The 17,640-nt window shown below is 40.2% G+C and overlaps 1 long non-coding RNA gene across 1 annotated transcript; it reads right to left on the bottom strand.

Moving 5' to 3' along the window:
• Nucleotides 1–14,778: 14,778 nt before the first annotated feature.
• Nucleotides 14,779–16,934, bottom strand: LOC145660321 (uncharacterized). The gene is made up of 3 exons (XR_014126568.1): nucleotides 16,650–16,934; nucleotides 15,756–16,055; nucleotides 14,779–14,949 (listed from the first exon to the last, which is right to left on the bottom strand). It is a non-coding gene; the product is annotated as an uncharacterized LOC145660321 (long non-coding RNA).
• Between the last annotated feature and the right edge of the window lie 706 nt (nucleotides 16,935–17,640).

Genomic DNA, 17,640 nt, shown 5'->3' with positions numbered 1-17,640 from the left:
ATCATTGATCACTCCTGCATTTTGTGACTTAATTTTAAATACACAATAAAGCTTCAAAAGGATTATCCTGATTACCTTAATTTACTGTTTAATTTATATGTTTCTGCAGGCTGCACTCTGGTAAAGAGTAGAAGAACATTACATATCCGAGCACATGTAGGAGACTCAGTACAGCTGCCCTTTTCCTGCACTGAACCACACAGCAGACCTGAGAGTTTTACCTGATATAAACACCAAAACTCCAGTTATACATCCACAGCTGGACAGAATCTACAAGGTCATGTGGGAGGGTCTGTTCTACTGCCCTGCTCCTGGACTGGACTACACACCAAACCACACACTCTTAAATGGACCTTCAGAGACAAAGAAATCTACCCCACTGACCAGACTCAGCGTTACACAGGCAGAGTTCAGCAGCTCAGTTATTCTCCAGGAAATGTCTTTCTACTCATATCACAGCTGACTGAGGAGGATAAAGGAGTGTATGTGTGTTCCCTGAACACTAAGGTTGTCAGGAGAGTGTTACTTGATATTACAGGTAAATGAACCTGCTGCTGTTTTCATTTAGTCCATATGCAGTTTTGAGATGAACAGAGATTTAATGTTCTCTCTCTTTCTCTCTCTCTCTTTCTCTCTCTCTCTCTCTCTCTCTCTCTCTCTCTCTCTCTCTCTCTCTCTCTCTCTCCCCCCCCCCCCCCCCCACTTTCACTACAAACTCTACTCCAATGACCAAAGTCCAGACTAGACCAATACCTTCAACTGCAACATCATATCAAAGACCTACTGGAACACACAATACAGAGACCCCAGATAAAGGTAAGAGGTCATAGTTCTGATGCGTTTTGATAAGATGTGAAGATACAATGTGAAACCTCGGCTGTGTCTTTAGTGAAATAGTAACATTTATTCCCATTTTATTTGTTACATTGCACACATTCTCTCTCTCTCTCTCTCTCTCTCTCTCTCTCTCTCTCTCTCTCTCTCTCTCACACACACACACACACACACACACACACACACACACTTTCCATCCTTATTTATATTTTCCCACTTACAGATTCAGATTCTGCCAGCATGTATCACTTCATCCTTTATCCTGTTCTGCTGCTGCTGTTAGGAATTGGAGTTATCTACTGGAGATACAGAGGTACACACACACACACACACACACACACACACACACACACACACACACACATGTTGTGCTTACTGTGCCTCATTCTGTCTGGTTTCATTCTGTAGTTCAGAGATGTGGGCAGAGGGAGAGCAGAGACGTGAGGACACAGGTGAGTACACACTCCCCCTTAAGACTGACAGCACGCTGTGTTCGCTCTATTCTAGCTGAACCCATATGGCTCATTAACATGCTTGCACACAAAAGCCACCTCAAAATGCAGGACACAGGCAGGGTAGCATGCTTTTCTCAGCTGTTACATCACTGAACACTGTCCCATTTTAAAGGGTCTTTTCAGCTTTCTTCCTTCATTCTGAAGGCACAAATGGTCTATTCTGTCAGACTTTCAATTTATCACACCCACAGTCCATGTTTACATGTACAGTATAAGGCAGATGTTGTTATCAATATCATCTCACATGTTTATCAGTATGACAGTATGTGTGTTCTCAATCAAACCCGTGACTCTCGTGTTACCAGCACCGTGCACTACCTGTCTACCAGGTGAGCAGATAAGCAGGAGATGGATTACTGGATATCGTACAGAGAACTTCACACTGAGACCTGTTATAATTGTGAACTTGTATAGAAATATATGTGTGTGTGTGTGTGTGTGTGTGTGTGTGTGTGTGTGTGTGTGTATTAATGTTTATATTTTCTCTGCAGGATGATGTAATGTACTCCACTCTAGTGCACAGTAACACAACCAGAACAGCAAAGGTCGAAGACACTGCAGATAAAAGAGAATATACCACCATCAAACTTAACTAATACACACACACACACACACAGTGTCATTAATTCTACATAGTTTTCCTTTGTTATTCATTTAAATTTCAAATAAACAAATAAACAAAAGATCTGAATGAACTCAGTGTGTTTTTTTGGTTACTGATAGTTTCCTGGCAATTTTCTTACACACGGCTTCAAAGTGTTTAACGACCAATCCAAGCACACGGTGTAGTTTAGCACAAGAAGAGGCTTCGCACATGTCTATGATGATGGTGTAGGACACAGCATGGGCCGATGAAGGTAGTGGATGCAGTGTGGAGAGGTGATGTCATTGGTGGGCGGAGTTTGATAAATGCTAATGTATTATCTGCACACTGCTTATGTCTGTTTAACATGGAGATTATGTAGGTATGGCAGATGCTGGAGTCTCAGTTAGAAACTCCATAAGTTTATAGCTAACTTTATGTACGTTTGTTTTGTGAAATTCATAGAATGGTGAATGTCCACAGTGGTGGTGGAGTTCTGGGTGTAGAGTTGTCAGTGTGTGCTGGGAGGTCAGTGGTGTTTTCAGTTTGTGTTTTCTCTTCACTGTGCTTCATCTCACTGAAGGTGAGTGTGAAATTCTCTCTTAATGCTGAGTGATATGAAACTACATTTTATATGAAACTGTACATTTATGTGTGAGTCGGTGAGTCTTTCTCATCTTTCCTCTCATCAAAATTTGATTCAATGTTTGCTTCACAAATAATCATTGATCACTCCTGCATTTTGTGACTTAATTTTAAATACACAATAAAGCTTCAAAAGGATTATCCTGATTATCTTAATTTACTGTTATATGTTTCTGCAGGCTGCACTCTGGTAAAGAGTAGAAGAACATTACATATCCGAGCACATGTAGGAGACTCAGTACAGCTGCCCTTTTCCTGCACTGAACCACACAGCAGACCTGAGAGTTGTTTTGTGAAATTCATAGAATGGTGAATGATTAGTTTTCTTTGAGCTGTTAGTCACAGTTTCAGTTCCCACTGCTTCAACAAGTGATGGCTGCAGAGCTCCATTTTTTAAGGCCTGCTTTTGTGATGCGAGGAGGTAAAGCAGGATGTGAGGAAGAGTCACGTTACACACAACAAACATTTATTGTGATACACAAAAGACATCTAAGTGGTTAGCAGGCTAACCGGGTTTAAACATCGACAACACTTATACTCAGACACAAGACTTACATGCATATACATGCATACTAATGATACGCAATAAGTAGCAGGTGTGAAACACAGGGAGGGCATAGCCATATGGATAAACACACACACACGTTTGGGGGGAGGGGCCGTACCATGACAGCTTTCCTAACAAAGGTTCACCAACCCCAGGAAGGAGGCAGGACGCAGGAAGTGTTTATCTGGGCAAACCAAGAATTAGCTAACTAACATTAGTGTAGTTCAAATCACTTGCAGATTTACAATGAACCCACTTACACAAATATGGTAGTCAGAAAATGTAAACTGTGCACAAAAACTGTAAACTGTAAACTTGTACAGCACTTTCTTAAACCCAGTTTATAAAGAGCTTTACAGGGAATAGAATGAATAATAAAGCTTACACATGCCGTAATCAAAGCTAAAGGTGGCCCAATGAAATATTAGAGTGTGTGACCTTTTTTTTGTTCAGGCAGTGTATTTTCTCAATGATTCTTGAAACTTGGTGCTCAAACAACCAGAGCTGAAATCTAAATGTCTTTATATGCCTCATGTCAGCCACAATTCCAGGGTGTTTATACTCTAATAGAAACACCTAGTACAGTTAGAAAGTACAGCCTATCTGTTGCCATGAATATTTTGTGTTAGAGATCCACTATTTTATCACTGGTCAGTTTCTGACCACATGACCCAGGCACCTTGGACTAAATATGGGGAGATTAAAATAAAGCACAAACAGAACATCATATTTTATTTCTGAGTGTTTCAGGTCTGTGATCTATTAGTGTTGCATCAGTGGGTTCAGATTCATATTTTAGATGAGAATAGCATTCCATATTTGTCTAGTTGATTGTATTTTTATTCATAGTACAATAGTTATTGGTACAGACCAGTCACTAAGGGTAGTCAACATTTCATGCATTCTATAAATATACAAGAGGTTGGTTTACCTGTTACTTGGAGTTTGACCTCTATAAGATGATGACTGCTGATGCTACACCTGTACTGTCCCCCGTCCTCTTTAGTCAGACCAGATATGAATAGAGAGAAATTTCCTGGAGCAGTAACCAGCTGAATTCTATCAGTGTAACGGTTTGTCTGGTCAGTTGACTAGATGACTTTAGATTCTTTATAAAAAAAAATAATAAAAAAACTCCATCTGACAGTCTTTGGCTCGGCCAGCAGTTCAGTTTAAGATCTTCATCAGTTTTATTAAAATATGAATGGATTATAAAAATCTTGTATTTGTATTTGCACATAATCATTCAAGGTTACCCAGCACTAAATCCTCCACTAGGTGGTGCTACTGAGAAAGAAATACAGTAGGGATACTGTGACGGTGGCATTTTGCATCAGTGACAATGTGTATCCTTGTTAAACCTTCGCTGATTTATTACTTTTGTTTTTTAATGCCTTATCTTATTTTCACAAAATATTAAATGTATTACTGCACAAAATCACACTACCAATGAGCATTCATCTTTGACTTTTTGATATGAAGCATTATCTAGTGCTCGAGTCACCTGTTCTTGCACTGCTCTGTCACTGGGTTTTAATATTACAGACGAGTGCAGCACATCAGAGCGATCCTGGAGAAACGCTGGCATATGAACTCATGCAGGGTTTAACCTTAAAGAGCAGCTCTGACCCAGACAGAGTGAGACACTGACGCTTCAAATCAGAACCTTTAACCTTTTAATCCTTTAAATCATTTTACTCAAAGTAGACTACAAAATATTTTTTAAATAATGCTATAAGGTATTACAAGTGCCCATAAAGACTTGATGGATGCAAAATGTTCTGAACATTCATAATGCGTTAAGTGCTTTGTATGAAAGGTCTTCTCTTTTCTTATTTATAATTTGCTATGTCTATTTATAATCACTTAATCATGTAAATTGCCTTTTACTTTAAATTATTAATTCCTTTAATGTTTCTTTTAATTTTGCATTGTATTATTTAAATTGTTCAACTTTCATTTATATTTCTTTTTATTTTTTGCAAATAAGATGAGAGATCTCAGGATGTAATAAGCTTTATTATTCATTCTATTCCCTGTAAAGCTCTTTATAAACTGGGTTTAAGAAAGTGCTGTACAAGTTTACAGTTTACAGTTTTTGTGCACAGTTTACATTTTCTGACTACCATATTTGTGTAAGTGGGTTCATTGTAAATCTGCAAGTGATTTGAACTACACTAATGTTATAACTCTAATTCTTGGTTTGCCCAGATAAACACTTCCTGCGTCCTGCCTCCTTCCTGGGGTTGGTGAACCTTTGTTAGGAAAGCTGTCATGGTACGGCCCCTCCCCCCAAACGTGTGTGTGTGTGTTTATCCATATGGCTATGCCCTCCCTGTGTTTCACACCTGCTCCTTATTGTGTGTCATTAGTATGCATGTATATAAGTCTTGTGTCTGAGTATAAGTGTTGTTGATGTTTAAACCCAGTTAGCCTGCTAACCACTTAGATGTCTTTTGTGTATCACAATAAATGTTTGTTGTGTGTAACATGACTCTTCCACACATCCTGCTTTACCTCCTCGCATCACAAAAGCAGGCCTTAAAAAATGGAGCTCTGCAGCCATCACTTGTTGAAGCAGTGTGAACTGAAACTGTGACTAACAGCTCAAAGAAAACTAATCATTCACCATTCTATGAATTTCACAAAACAACTCTTAGGTCTGCTGTGTGGTTCAATGCAGGAAAAGGGCAGCTGTACTGAGTCTCCTACATGTGCTCGGATATGTAATGTTCTTCTACTCTTTACCAGAGTGCAGCCTGCAGAAACATATAAATTAAACAGTAAATTAAGGTAATCAGGATAATCCTTTTGAAGCTTTATTGTGTATTTAAAATTAAGTCACAAAATGCAGGAGTGACCAATGATTATTTGTGAAGCAAACATTGAATCAAATTTTGTTGAGAGGAAAGACGAGAAAGACTCACCGACTCACACATAAATGTACAGTTTCATATAAAATGTAGTTTCATATCACTCAGCATTAAGAGAGAATTTCACACTCACCTTCAGTGAGATGAAGCACAGTGAAGAGAAAACACAAACTGAAAACACCACTGACCTCCCAGCACACACTGACAACTCTACACCCAGAACTCCACCACCACTGTGGACACACACTGACTCCAGAACTCTCTCAGCAGTACTTCAGTCCAACAGACCCTAATGTCCACCCAGCAGAGAGGAACTGGGAACAAATGAGCTTGGCCAGACCTCTTCTGTTCTTTAATGTTCTCATCAGCAATTTCACAAAACCAAACACATTATTGTTTATTTAATGTTTATTTAATGACATTTTGCACTATATTGGACTGTTTGCACTTGTGTAGCATGTTGTCTGTTGCACTGTTGTTTTTATGTTGCACCATGGTCCTGGAGGAACATTGTCTCGTTTTTGTTGTGTACTTGTATATAGCTGAAATGACAATAAAACCTCTTGAACTTGTTACGTGGGTCCTGAGAAGACTTGCTGTTACTCTGTTATAACTTCACTTCACAGCGCACACACCCACTCTGACCCAGCTGCTGTCCCTGTGAAATGCACATGCATGGTGTGGCCACAGGGTGGAGCTGTTTCCTGCACAAACCTGTTTCCTACTCACACTGTGTTTTCTCTGTTTAGACTGACAGACTAGAAAGCACACACAGGCTTTCGCTGGTAGTTCATAAACATGATTTGCTAGGGGTTCACACATTTTTCCCAAATTTCCAAATACAAATATTGTCAATATTGTCAAAGTACAAAAATGATGCAATGTTTACAGACCTCAAAAATGCAAATAAAACAAGTTTACATTAATTTTTAAACAACAATAATAAAAATAATAATTCCAAAATCAATATTTAGTGGAATAACCCTGATTTTTCAACCACAGCTTTTATGTGTGTTGGTTTGCTCTCCACCAGTCTCTCATTGCTCATTAAATTAGATTAAACAAGAGGTGATGACCCAGTCAGAACCTCATTAATTATATATGAACATGTGTGTGGGTGTGTGGGTGTGTGTGTGTGTGTGTTTCTCAGTGTGTGACCAAAAACATTTTTTGCAAAGTCACCTTTTGTGAATAAAACAAAGTGGAGAGAAAATTAAATCTCACAAGCATTCTCACTAAGAAACAGTCCCTAATTTACACACTCTCGTACCTGGACATGCCTAATAATTTAGTCTCTCTTTCTGCCGAGGCTCACCTACCCCTGATGTCATGATGTTATTGAGCCTACACCCATCTCAGCTGCCATGGCTACTCCCTCCACCCACTGATGTCCCTTGCTGTAGCCCACCACACCTCCACCCCAGCCAACTACTTGATGGACGTTGATGGACGTTCTCTTGCGGGATGGGTTTCGGACACATGCACTCCATCGGGACAAGACTAGGACATCTAGAAAACTGGACTAGACATTAATTGCTTATTTTTTAAATTGTATTATTAGTTTTTTACTTTTGTCTTAAAATTGTTATTATTGTGGTGACTGTTGTCGGTCAGAGGAGGATGGGCCCCACCTTTGAGTCTTGGTTCCTCTCAAGGTTTCTTCTTCATGCTCTAGGGAGTTTTTCCTTGCCACTGGGGGCTTGGACTCGGACATTTGTAACACTGCTTTGTGACAATTTCTGTTTTAAAAAGCGCTACACAAATAAATTTGATTTGATTTATTATGATACACCATTCAAAAATGTCATATTCATGTGACACTCTGTTTAGGAAGTTACAGTTATATGGCTTTAATGCAGCTAGTAAGTCATTAATATGTCAACAAAAGAATAAATAAATGAATTGAACATTTAATATCAGTCTGTTCAGAGTATGACACACCTGAGTGTGTGCTGAGTTCCCAGTGCCATTACAGATTGCATCGGAGTATCTCATTTCTTGATAATCCTGCGGAAACCCAAATGTTTGGTTAAATGAAGAAAGCTGCTGAGGTCATTAGAGTGGAAGTAATGTCTGTGCATATGGAGTGTTTTGCAGTGTTAGCTCAGTGGTTAAGGTACTCAGCTAGTAATTAGAAAGCTGTCAGTTGCCACTGTTGGGCCTCTGTGCAAGGCCCTTAATCCTCAATCGCTTAAATTGTATTCAATTATAACTGTAAGTTGCTTTGGATAAAAGTGTGAGTTAAATGTTGTAAATGTTATATATTGGCTTTCTGTATTTCTGAACTATTTCTGATTGCTTACTTCTGTTTTGTGCCCCTCCTGGATTTGTCTGCCTGGATATTTTGTCTCTCTGGATTTCAACCTGGACTTTAGTTCCTCTCTGTGATGCTCCCTGGCTCTGTTTATCCTATAGTACTGGTTCTGATCCTTGCCTGAGTTTGACTGTGTTGGATTATCCTTTTCTGATTAAAATCACATTTCATTTTATCCTTGAGCATCTGGCTTTCTCTGAAACATCAGTGTCACTGGAGTGAATGTGACATTGTTCCTCAGAATCCCTGCTGAGTCAATCAGTGATTGATTAAACCATGAAGTTCAGAGCTGGATCACAGCAGAACTTAAAGCCCATGAATCTCAACAAGTAGCATGGTCGTGTGTGTGTGTGTGTGTGTGTGTGTGTGTGTGGGCTGTCCAGCCTTCCTGATCAAGTGTGTAGTGACCAAGAGCTGAATCATACACAGAATAACCAAGTGAGGAATAAATAAACAGAAATAAACAAGTGAGCACATTTCCACTCATTACTAATAACCACCTGGGAAATAAATATAACTTCTTCAGATATTATATATACATATACGAAGAAGATTCCAAATTCCACATCCTGAAAAGCACCTTACTTGTAAGAGATCTTCTTCACACTCCATTTAGGCATCACTGTTTGGTACAACAGGACAAAAGCAACAAACACAACTGGCACATCTGGGTGATGCTGTTGAATGTGCGTGTTCATGTGTTTTAGCACACACACCCTACAACACCAACACACTGTCCTCGTCCACCACTCAGGTTGCTGGGAAACTTTCCCACACAGGTGATTTGAAAGAAACAGCTCATAGTGTTAATGATTCAGTAAATGTTGCTAACGAGCTTGAGCTACATTTAGCCTAGCATGTTGCTAACTTGCTAATAGATTACATCTTAAGGTTTGGAGTGGAAATCGCAGATGTGAAGTTTGATTCCACATTATGTTCATCGGCCTTCACACTTAGGCTACTGTGTACTCTCCGTATGACTGCATACAGTGAACTGTAATGTGTATGGGGTGATTTGGGATGAAAACACATACCATTACACTCCTAATATTTATATTTTAGTATAACTATATAGGTAATAATGTCATATAAAGCTGTAGCAAGCCAACTGCCTCAGCTACAACAGCAAAATAAATTCACTTTGCAGAACCTTTTCAATGCAGCTCTACTGCCCTAAGCAACTACCTCCTATGACCAGCCTACATATAAACCCTTTCACACCAAGAACTGGACCAGAGTCGCCTGTTTGGGAAAAAAAGGTATGAGTGAGACTGTTTCCATGTCACTGATCTGGTTTCACACGGTGTACAATTCTGCAGAACCATCTGCTCTACTTTGGAGTTCAACCCCGGTCCTAAAGAGAAAGTAACAGACAGTGACATCCAACTGCTGTCAGTGAACTGCACCACACACACCTTCATGATGTATGTGTTTATCAGTGGGTATAAACAGAAACCACAACTCTCTGTCCTGCTTTGGCTCTTTATTTATGAAACAGCAATAGACTCTCACAGTGGAAGTGATGCGTACAGACAAGGGATGGCATTTGACTATAAAATGATCTGCTTAACATAAAAATGTGCTACAATTTAAAGATTAAATATCCAAAAATGCTTCAACAGAGATACACAAATAAAATGAAGAAAAACCATTCTGCTGAAAAAATCCATAATGTAATAAAACATAAATTGTTTTTATTATTGTACAGACATTTGATACTTGTAGGAAATGATACTTGTAGGAGTCACAATTATAGTTGCAGACTGAGAAAATTTTACAGCATTTAACATTTAGATTTAGCAGTTAGCCTCCTTTCCCAAGTAGAAGATGAAATCAAGAGGAATAAAACCCAAGTACTCTGGTTCTTGGAGTGGCTACACTGTAATGTTATCAGTCTTAGTCCTGCCCCTGTCACTGTTAGTCCTCCCCTACAATTCCTAACTTATGCCAGTCTGAAACCACACCTGGAGTAACTAATTAGAAGTTAATTAGCAATTACCAATAGATACAGAAAATAATAAAAAGACAGCACTGAAACCAAGACAGAAGAACATAACTACACTTCACTGGCTAGATACCATACAATAAAAGTCGGTGTGTGTGTGTGTGTGTGTGTGTGTGTGTGTGTGTGTGTGTGTGTGTGTGTGTGTGTGTGTGTGTGTGTGTGTTCAGGTTTGTTAATTTAGTTTGATATTGACATATTCTGTATTATCTCCATTATCCATTGCTCTGGGTGCTGGTCTGGTGGTGTTTATATGGGCTAGAGTAGAATACATTACATCAACCTGCAGAAAATATCACAATTACAAAATATTAGCACACATACATATAGAATAATGCACACCCTGTTGAATGGATTAATACAAGTGTTAATATAATAAATGTATTGTATTGCAGAGGTGTTAATTGTAATATACATTTAATCCATAAATGCACATGTAAATATAATTTATGCAAGCATGTGTGTAATCTGTTTTATACATTCACAAACATTTAAACACTCACCAGTCACTTTAATAAAGACCTGCAGTCTGTAATTTAATATGTGCACATGTCTTACAGGTGTGCACCACTGTTTAGTGTGTGACCACAGGAGCACTGCTGAATGGATCCTACCTGGATGGTAGACCACTCTCAACAAACAAGTGTCTCTGCAGTGGTAGTGTCTTTAGGGCATGTATGAGTGTGTAACAAGAACAGCAGTGTGTCTGGAGTTTTTAAACAAGCCTGTGGAACTGCACACAGGTATATAATGCAGCTAGCAGATAACGATGTAGTGTAAAGGTGATCCTAATAAAGTGGCTGAGGAGAGTAACCACATACATACATCACCTGCCCTTTTTAATACAAATGATAAATGTGTGTTGATCAATTTTTCTTTAGTTAATGAGTGCTTACTGAAGAGATCTTGGAAACTAGTCTGACCAAAATGAATTTTTCCAGTACGCAAAATATATCCAGATGGCATACTGCTACGGCCAATTAATCCAGTACGTGACCAGGCCTGTCTCCGTGGTGTACTGCATCTCATCATGCAACTGTGGTGGTAAATCACAAGTGGGTAGAACTTCATACGTTCGCATGACCTTTTTGTGTTTGTGTTTTTGGGTTTGTGTTTTTTACACACTGGATATTATGCATCATACTACTACAGGGAACAGTAAACAGTATACAGTATATAATGAGTCCAGTATGCAGCATACAGTATGTAGTAAGCTATTTTCTATATAGCCCAAAGGTTTCTTGCCTCATGTAGGTGTTACATGAAGGGATTGGCCGGCAATTACATTATTTTCCGGTGCTTTTCTACTACTTTGGTTGATTCAGAAGTTACTTCTGAATGCAGTGAGGTGTCTAAAAAGGCCCAGTAGCATAAAGGTACTGCTATAGAGCAGGTGATCATAATAAAGTTATCATCAAGCATATAGCGTACACACACACACACACACACACACACACATGCAATGCTTAACATCTCTAGCTGCAACAGTCATAAGTGAATGACTGCTGAAAAGTCACTGGTAAACTACAGCACATTAGGCAAATAAAACTACTCTGTGAAACTACAGAATATTAAACAATTAACTGCTCTGCTAAACTACAGCATATTAGATGATGTCATACTGTCTGTCATAATTTAGCAATCAGAATCGACTGTGTGCACTGCAGTAAAGACTGTAGTGAAGTTCTCTGTGCACACAAGAATAAGGCCCTTAAAGTTTTTCCATACTTTCAGAAACACATGACCTCTCACCAGTACCTGCATGACTTTCACTGGGTCTTAACAGGCAGAAATTAATCAATAATCCAAGCTCTCACACTGTAGAACAGATCTGTGTACTGAATCAGAGTTCACTGATATTATAACATGGATGTGTGACACCCACCTGTGTCTGCTGATCTCTCCTCTGTCCTGTTTGTCCCTCTCTGTTCACCGTCTGTTCACGTCTCTGAACTACAAAATTAACTCAGTGTGAGATGGACAGATATGTATGTATTTATTTATATACAGGTTTTATTATCAAGAGCATCTCACATGTTTATCAGTATGTGTGCTCTCTGGGAAGCAAACCCATGACAGTGTGTTATCAGCACTGTGCACTACCTGTCTACCAGGTGAGCAGAGGTCTGTATTACTGGATAATATTGTACAGAGAACTTCACACTGAGACCTGTTATAATTGTCTGTGAACTTGAATAGGCGTGTGTGTGTGTGTGTGTGTGTGTGTGTGTGTGTGTGTGTGTATGTGTATGTGTGTATGTGTGTGTGTGTGTGTGTGTGTGTACCTCTGTATCTCCAGCAGATGACTCCTCCTCCCATCAACAGCAGTAAACCCCCCGCACCAGCTAAGATGACATGACGTGTGTATACTGGAGAATTGTCTGCATTTCCTGCATGTGGGAATGTAGGAAGCAGAATTAAAATTTGATGTATTATTTGTCACTTTTAATATTATATTGTATGATTTTCATAACAAGCATTCAATATAAATGTATTTTTGGCACAAAAACAAAGAGGATGGAGCATGAATGAGTCTCTGCATTGCTACATTGCTAATTACAAATTTTGGCATTATACTTGACAGAGTTGACAATATTGATATTGATTAATATTGATAATATTATTAGTAATTAATAAAAGTTGACATTGTCAATGTCATTAAGACTACATTTGTAGTCCTTTAACCATTTTCAGATGTTATTGTTGTAGTAGGTTTAGTTGAAGCTGTTGGACTTGTTTTGTCAGTGTGTGCTGGAGTTTCAGGCATTTGTTAGTCTCTCTCTCTCTCTCTCTCTCTCTCTCTCTCTCTCTCTCTGTCTCTCTCTCTCTCTCTCTCTCTCTCTCTCTGTCTCTCTCTCTCTCTCTCTCTCTCTCATTCCCGGCCTAGCCACCCACTTTACCTCCTGTCACATCTCTGTTGTACTGGAACTGACAATCTTTCATTGTTATTCTATCAATCCCAGTGTCTGCCTTTGTCTGTCCCCATTCCTGTCTTTGTAACTGTCCCAATCCCAGCTGTGGTTCGGGTTCCTGTTATCCTGTATCCCGTGCTCCTACTCTCAGCCGGGCTCCCGTCCATCCCGCTGCCCAAGCTGGAACCCAGTCGTCTCCTGTCCAGCCTGCTGTCAGGTTTTTTGGTTGTGGTACAAAGTCCTGTTTCCACCCCTCACTCGATGGACTTTCCCATTTTTTTTCTCCTTTCCCACCTGTCCTTGTCCAGGTTCTCCAGACCCTGCTGTGTGACGCCGGGCTCGGGCTCCCTTGTCAACTGTTATGCACGTCAGGAGCCCCGTGTTAAGGGAGGTGTGGGTGCTACTGTAACACCTCTCACCACCATCACACAGGAGCCCCGTGTTAAGGGGGGTGTGGGTGCTACTGTAACACCCCTCACCACCATCACACAGGAGCCCCGTGTTAAGGGGGGTGTGGGTGCTACTGTAACACCTCTCACCACCATCACACAGGAGCCCCGTGTTAAGGGGGGTGTGGGAGCTACTGTAACACCCCTCACCACCATCACACAGGAGCCCCGTGTTAAGGGGGGTGTGGGTGCTACTGTAACACCCCTCACCACCATCACACAGGAGCCCCGTGTTAAGGGGGGTGTGGGTGCTACTGTAACACCCCTCACCACCATCACACAGGAGCCCCGTGTTAAGGGGGGTGTGGGTGCTACTGTAACACCTCTCACCACCATCACACAGGAGCCCCGTGTTAAGGGGGGTGTGGGTGCTACTGTAACACCCCTCACCACCATCACACAGGAGCCCCGTGTTAAGGGGGGTGTGGGTGCTACTGTAACACCTCTCACCACCATCACACAGGAGCCCCGTGTTAAGGGGGGTGTGGGTGCTACTGTAACACCCCTCACCACCATCACACAGGAGCCCCGTGTTAAGGGGGGTGTGGGTGCTACTGTAACACCCCTCACCACCATCACACAGGAGCCCCGTGTTAAGGGGGGTGTGGGTGCTACTGTAACACCCCTCACCACCATCACACAGGAGCCCCGTGTTAAGGGGGGTGTGGGTGCTACTGTAACACCCCTCACCACCATCACACAGGAGCCCCGTGTTAAGGGGGGTGTGGGTGCTACTGTAACACCTCTCACCACCATCACACAGGAGCCCCGTGTTAAGGGGGGTGTGGGTGCTACTGTAACACCCCTCACCACCATCCTCCTCCCCATGTGCTCCTTTGTTTGTTTTTGTTCCTCCACATGCTTTGTGTGGTTCATGCCCTCACACAGGGGTCCTGTGTTTCTCCTTTCACTTACCCCCATCACCTGGGTCTAGTCTCACCCTCATTATTTACCCTATAAAGTCCAATCCTGTACAACCACTAATGTCAGTTATTTTGCCTTAATCGCTTGTATGACATTGTGTATGCAACATTAGCACAGTATGTTCATGTGTGCTTTCATTTTCATTAAAAAATGCATCAGACAAGGTTACCTCATACTTGCATACTGCCCCACACTCGTTAAACCAATGTGTGTTACCTCCATTGGTAGATGATGGACTGAATGTCTTATAACCATTTGGAGACGTCATTGTAGTAGTAGGTTTAGTTGAAGCTGTTGGACTTGTTGTGTCAGTGTCCACTGGAGGAGGATTTACAGGTTTATATGGAGCCTCTGCCAGAATAGAAAAGTGTGATCAGTTATAAGTAATGAGGGTTCAGGGCTGTTATGTATTTTGTATGTTTAACTTTAGATTTTATACTACAGAATTGTATTTACAATTTGTACAAACAAAATTGTTCAGTTTGCTGTGTTTGGTTTGCTGTATGTCAGTGGTGGTAAAACGACAGCAAAGTCTGAGCTTACAGGGCTCTGTACATCCTTTATGAAGCAGGAAGAATTGCTTTAAAAAAAATAATAAAATCAGTAATTTTCTGTGAGCAAATCAAATAATTACAGAGAGGCAAGGAGGTGGGACGTAATACTCTGTCATATTTTCTTATTGATTCTTAATGTTTGGTGCCCAAAAAGCCAGAGCTGTTTATGAAATTGTGCTTTTTAAACCTCATTACACAGTACAGTCAGCCACAATTCTGGTGTGTTTATACTCTTTAGAAACACCTAGTATGCACACAGTTAGACACTGGAGCCTGTCTGTTTCCATGAATATTTTCGAGATCACTGGTCAGTTTCTGACCACATGACCAAGGCTCCTTGGATTAAAGATGGAGAGATGAAAGTGAAGCACAAATAGAACGTCATATTTTATTTCTGAGTGTTTTAGGTCTGTGATCTATTAGTGTTGCATCATTGAGTTCAGATTCATATTTTAGATGAGCATATTATTCCATATTTGCTACTAGGATGTCTAGGCAATACATTTGTTTTTACATAGTGCAGTAGTTATTGGTACAGACCAGTCACTAAATGTAGTCAAAAACATTTTAGACATACACTAAATATAAAAGTGGTTTGTTTACCTTTTACATTGAGATTGACAGTTGTATGGTGAACACTGATACTACACATGTACTTTCCCTCATCCTCTTTAGTCAGACCAGATATGAATAAAGAGAAATTTCCTGGAGCAGTAACCAGCTGAATTCTATCAGTGTAACGGATTGGCTGGTCAGTTGGGTAGATGTCTTTAGATTTGTTTATAAAATTCCATCTGACAGTCTTTGGCTTGGCCAGCAGTTTAGTGCAGGAACAGGGCAGCAGGACAGACCCTCCCACGTATCCACTCAGCACTGTGGGAGGATTCACAATATCCTTACAGACTAGAGAGAGCAGAAACACTGACATGTTACACTACTGTTATGAAGTAACCAGTACAACCAGTGACATTCTTCTGTGAGCCATCATATGAAGACAAAACAAATCCATTTGTCAAATTTTTAACATCAAAAAGATGTTCTGATGTTCTGTAACTTACAAAGTTTATGCAACAGTTTATGCTCTGTCACATTTGATATATATGAATGGATGGGAAAAATCTTGTATTTGTAGAGTCAGTGGTTCTAGCCCATCTGGTGTAATACACAGTTAGTGTTAACTGAGGGCAGGTGAAATGTATGTTAGTTGTGTTTAACTCTTCTAGACTGGTGACAGAGGGTGTCTGGTGACTAATATCTGAGGATAATGTGGTCCACATGTTAGATACATAAATATGTAATGGTGTTTCTCTATTTTTAAATGTCCTGTTTTTGAATTTTAGTAATATGTGATGTATATGTGTCTAATAAAGTGTGTGGTGAATGTATTTATATTACATTTATATGAATGTTTGAAAAGCGAAGTTCATGATGGAGATCCACCAGGTGAAATCTACTTAGGAGATTTTAATTTGTCTGTATTTCTGAATAATATTTTACCTGAAACATAAAGTTTGATGTCTTTGTGTTTATTCCCTTTAGTTTGACACCTGTAGTCTCCCTCATCCTCCTCAGTCAGGTGTGATATGAGTAGAGAGAGATTTCCTGGAGCGTGAGCAGTACCCAGCTGAAGTCTGTTTCTGTACTGTTCACTCTCACTGGAGAGGTCTGTATAACTGGAGTTTTGGTGTTTCTGCCAGGTGAAACTCTCAGGTCTGGTTTGTGGGTCAGTGCAGGAACAGGGCAGTAGTACTGAGTCTCCTGCGAATGCAGTGACCTCTGTGATCTTCTGATGTTCCAGTGTACAGCCTGCAGAAACACACCAGTAGAAGACCTTCACCATCAATCCCCTCATGTGCATGTCCCAACATTTGAGTTTCATCTCTTTACTCTTTTCATCTCTTTTCTCTTTAACATGGCTTAACTATCTCAAGCACACAGAGATTTGTGATTGTTCAGAGTAACATTTACTATACAACCATGTACTGACTACTTACTTTACTCTGATTATTATGCTCTAGTCTGAGCACTGAATCCGATATGCATGGGTTATATGTAATTAGATATAACTGCACCACAATGACACATTGTGTTCAAGGTTTGGTTTACAACTGAAAGCAGCCCAATAACCAAATCTTAAATTCTACCTTACATGTTCAGGTAATATACAACACACACACGCGCACACACACACACACACACACACACACACACACACATACACACGCACAATTTTATTCTCACCACCTACTTTATTAGAAACAGTAACATCACCCATTGGCACTAGTGTCCACATGTGCCTTTAAAGTGCCTTTTATACGTGGTCAGAGATGTCGTCTCTAACTGAACTCCTATAGATGTTTTCAGTGTTTCTTATAAAGTAGCTACTGAGTAGATATTTGATGATCTACAGAAGTAGAGAGAAGGTAACACTCACCATCAGCAGCATGGAGCACAAGGAGCAGATAAACACACACCTGCATTCTTACTG

Source organism: Electrophorus electricus, chromosome 2 (assembly GCF_041902795.1).
Source record: "Electrophorus electricus isolate QZ-2024a chromosome 2, ASM4190279v1, whole genome shotgun sequence".
Taxonomy (NCBI): Eukaryota; Metazoa; Chordata; class Actinopteri; order Gymnotiformes; family Gymnotidae; genus Electrophorus; species Electrophorus electricus.
This window is presented reverse-complemented; position numbering and strand designations above follow the sequence as displayed.